The 4,781-nt window shown below is 41.2% G+C and overlaps 1 protein-coding gene across 1 annotated transcript in view; it reads left to right on the top strand.

The window, feature by feature from the left end:
• The window catches only part of PHALS_15367 (uncharacterized protein), a 555-nt gene extending 447 nt beyond the window's left edge, over positions 1-108 (top strand). Inside the window, exon 1 of the mRNA XM_036407399.1 lies at positions 1-108. This exon is cut by the window's left edge and continues 447 nt beyond it. The gene's annotated coding sequence lies outside the window, so the exon portion shown is untranslated.
• The last annotated feature ends 4,673 nt before the right edge of the window (positions 109-4,781 follow it).

Genomic DNA, 4,781 nt, shown 5'->3' with positions numbered 1-4,781 from the left:
AATGTGATGAAAAAAGCACCAGCAAATTTGAACCATACTTCGCTTTTTAGCAGGTGACCACGAATGATAAGTAATCTGGAAAGCTAATGCATTGTTATTGCATTTACTTCTTCGTGAAATAAAAGTACACAATATATTCTCTTAAAAACAAATAAAGCAATAGTAATATACTAACTGAGAGACTCTGTATATAGCTCCTTATGGATTTTTGGTATAGCATTTGAACGGGCAGAAATAGCAAGAGCTGAAATGCGAAAACACTTGCTCGTTTGTATGCTACAAAAGCTTAGATTGGATAAATGATTCAATCGCCACGAGAGATCGAGTGTATTCATAGTTATTATCAAATTGTCGGCATTGCGGAAACGGACATACTCAAGACATATCGGTAAGTATTGTCTATATTATTTATCGATACCGGTATCGTTTGGACCGTTCAATTACACGATTTTTGAAGGCTCACTATGGTCTCGTTGAATGTTCAATGTTTACTAACCAAATGTTCATTATCACGGCATAGTAATCCGGTAATGATATAGCAATGATTAGGGCGAGAGATTTTTGAATATAATTGGTTTTTACGTCCGGGTTTACCATCAATTCAACGCTTTTTGCGTAAAAAGACGTAAATAGGATTTGTTTGAATTTAATCTGCTGTGAAAAAACACACAGTTTTATTTACGGCATGAAACATATAAAATCTTATGCTAACACGTTTGCAAGTGGATTTTTTACGTTTTGGCATTTAAGCGTCGTATCAAGTACAGAGAGAATTCGCGGATGACAAACATCGTTCCAAATTTTTTGAACCACGTGAGAACCATTCATTCTAATTTCGCTCAGTCCTTCTAGCAGCTTCATTCTACACTAAGTTTTATCTCGAACACTATGCGCGTACCAGCTTTCTCCTTCATACTGCATCTTTTTGCTGTAACGAGTCTACTTGGCAGCGCTTTCCACCATGACTCAAACTCTACAAAACAATTAGCTGATCGCCAGCCGAGAGCGCAAGATTCACGAGCAAAAAGAAAAGTGATTGGTGACGAAGAAAGGATGCGACCCAAAGAAATTTCAGATCATCTGGACGCAAGCTTTTTTCATTTACTCCCCTCGCCGACTCGACCAATAGAAAATCATATCGAGTATCCGTTTTTTCCAACTAATTCAGGAAAAGAGCACACGCAGTACAAATTGGCCATCGATTTTGTGGCACGTATGGAAACCATACTTGCTTACAGCGACAAACACACAATAAACGGGCTTATTCGTGATTTCCATGCTGCTCGGAAATCGATGAACACCGGTAAGCCAATGGAGTTGGATTCACCCACTATTCGACTTATCCTCTCCGTTGCTCTACAGATCAAGCCAACTGAGAGACAAGTGGTAAATGAAGCTAATTGGAATACTATCTTGAACCGCTTGATATATTACGGTTTCAATCGTAAGGAAGTGGAACTGATATTGCGTACTGCTGGGTACAACGACGACGTGCAAGACTATATAATTTCATACGATAACATCCTGTCTGCAATGTCGACGAATGACATTTTGAGATTGAAGCCCCTGCACAACAAGACAGATATCATTGCCCGTGCGGCATACTTGCTCATAACCAGAGCAGGCGTTGGTCAAGCGCAATCACGTTTTATAGCCTCCGACTGGGAAACATTTCTGACCCTTTGCATTCGCGCAAAGTACGGCCGGGATCCATTGAAGAAAATCCTTCTCGAAAACAGTGTACCTCAGGATCAAGTGAACAACATTTTAGGACACACTTCGTTTAGCGCTGTCATAGAAAGAAACTCTCATTGGTGGCACGTAATTGAACACCGTCGATACAATGAAATGCAAAATTTCTCGGCTGGCTACTTCAGATTCACGTTTTGCAGCTGAGTGGACGAAGCTCTTCACAAAAGAAAATAACTATGTCTTTAGGACAGGTTTGTAATATTACATAACACATTAGTGATGATTATTCTTATGTTAATGTTGCTGTATACAAATGTAACAATATAAGTGTCTAAGCTTTTTCATAAAATATTTTGTGTAATTTGAAATGCTCAAAAGAGCATTTCTGGCTGGCGAATTGGTGACTAATTGTATGAAAATGTTGTCCACATAACATGTACGGTGCTTTACGGGGAATTATGCTGATGCTTATCCTGCTGCCGCATTCTTCACGTCGTTCGCTTACTGAGTCGCAAATGATTCTCAGTGACACTGCGGATGAAAATTTTCCTTTATATCCCAGGTTACAATGTGTAACGTTTCTAATTTACGATGAATGGCTATCCAGTCGATGTGTTCTTCGAATTACATGTTGTGTTTCAAAAGACTTTGTATTTTTTTTTAACTGAAGAAGACTTTATTTATTGTTACATTCCAACAATTCCAATTGACTCAGCCAATTCTAGCACCAAACGTAAAATATCGACCGAGCATTCAAGCCAGAAAACCTTATCAAGCTGTGTATCCAAATACTAAGCCTAAATTTGCAAGGACGTGTTACGGACTCTTTAGAAATAAAGTAACCAAATATACTGTGTGTGGTTCTTGAGAAATAGATGTTGCAAATCTTCTCACCATGAGTCTTTCTCATGCTTAAAACTACCAGTCAAATAAGAAAGAATTGGTAAATTTGGTCCTAGGGTGATAACCAAAATGCCGTCAAGCCCATTATCAGAGAACTATACAGGCTGCAATATTGATGTAGGATAATGTGAAACCCGCTTCTAAACATTCTGCGTTAGCCCTGACATTTTTAAGAAAAGTAAAATCAGATTTGAAGCAGATGTTTAGGAGGTAATGATATCTGGAGACCTCGACATACAAGGTTTCAGTAACTATTCCTGCCCCGGAAGCTGTAGCTTGCAATCGTTTTTGCCGTCCGAGCTTTTCTCGATGCTACTGACAGTATCACTGCTTTCTTTCGGATAATATCATGTCGTGCACAAGCTACTGCGACCCCGTATACGCGCTAAACGAGTTTTTGCTTTAAAGCAAATGTGGGCTCATAGATATCCAAAATTTCAATCAAAAGAGAGTTTCATGTTATCAAATTATTCGACGGCTTGTAACTGTTGCCGTCGCCGCGAGACATTAGAGTTTGTAGTCGATCTTGGCTTTCGCATTTTACACACTTATTTTGTAGTGTATTGTACATGGTAGCACAATCGCCCCACTTCTCGATGTCCAGTACTGAAAAATCATTGACCAGCAAACATTGTTCAAGTCATCGCTAAAGAGCGTCTTTCTATTAAAAACTATTTCACATTGCTCTCGACCCCTCCGAGGCTCAAAATAGCTCATTTTCCTTGTGTCTTCTCAGACTCGACATTTTTCAGAGTTTTGTATAGGAGCTCGACCCTTCAAATCTTCCAGGTGAATGTAAGGTAGATATGCAGAGGTTTTATGAGCTTCCTTGAATCCACCACATAGGGCGATGCACAGTAGCCAAGAGATCATCGTTTTACACCCAGCTTAAAATAAGATCAATTACATTCAGCATGCCTAACGATTCGCATTTGAGCGAACTTGCTGATAGAAAGCTTTCTCTGTTAGAACGGAAGCCAATTTCTATATGTTGCGATTTTCAAACTTTGACCATGGTCAAACGAATCGGGACAGTGGTCTCTCAGGATAAATCTGTGAGTCACAAGTTGAAAGACCAGGTTCCACGGATGCTGAAGTAGATGCGATTTGTGCTGCAATTAGTGCCATTTCACTGTGAAATCTCTGGACAATGTTAGATATGTTCTCGGGATGGAGATTAAGTATGCACCGCAAAAGGGGGAGCTTGTGTTGAGGCAGATCCAGTTTGTCAAGAGAATGCTCGAGCGATTCGGGCTAATTGAAGCAAATGCTCCGATGGTGTTTGGTCAGGGCTTTACGCAAGACGAATCGCATGAGGTGCACACTAATGATCGGGGCTACCCACAACAAATTAGGTCTGTTTTGTACGTCGACAATGCTACCAAGCCCAACATCAGGGTTGTTTTGTCGAAACACCTGCAGTATCTGGATTCTTCATGTAAAATGCACTGGCGAGCGGCAGTGCGCGTCCTGAACTATCTCAAAAGCACATCTTCACATGGGGTGCGGTTTTTTGCCCCGGAACAAGTAATCAAATCGATATTAAGGCTTATGCAGACACAAATTGGGGAGGCGACAAGCACACGAGTCGCTCAACGTCTGGAGTATTATTGCTGCTAGCAAGTGGGTCGGTAGTATTCAAGAGCAAGCGGCAGATCACGGTGGCTTTGTCATCTGCTGAAGCAGAGTATATGGCACCTGCTTTGTCCAAGCAAGAGGTCATTTGGCTAGGTTTCCTACTGGTTGAGATGGGTTTCAAGGCTGAAGGCCTTACCACGATTCGACTAGACAACATATCTGCGATTTGGATGGCTACCAAGCAAGGTTTCACGCCTCGTGCGTAAAACATTAACCTAATAGCGCATTTCGTGCGAGACCACGTCAAGGCAGGACGCATCAAGCTAGAGCACGTGCCCACGGAGGATCAACTATCCTTTTTCTTTACTAAAGCGACACCTACGCCACGCCTATTGCTCCTATGCCGGAAAAGCGGGATCGACCCTGTGCAAGTTAAGGAGGAGTGTTGAGGTGTTGAGACGCCACGTCACAGCGTTGTGTACGGTGCACAATGGAAGCTTGGAAGTTGAAATGGAACCTTCTCAAAGATCAAGTTTACAAGGTTACAGAGCATGCGTTATTTGTTAGAAGCTGGTTAGGGTTCTGGTAATATAGTACTTTGATTAATA

This window comes from Plasmopara halstedii (genome assembly GCF_900000015.1).
Source record: "Plasmopara halstedii genome assembly, contig: Scaffold_410, whole genome shotgun sequence".
NCBI classification, from domain to species: Eukaryota; Oomycota; class Peronosporomycetes; order Peronosporales; family Peronosporaceae; genus Plasmopara; species Plasmopara halstedii.
The sequence above is the reverse complement of the archived record's forward strand: the minus strand, read 5'-3'. Positions and strand labels throughout refer to the sequence as shown.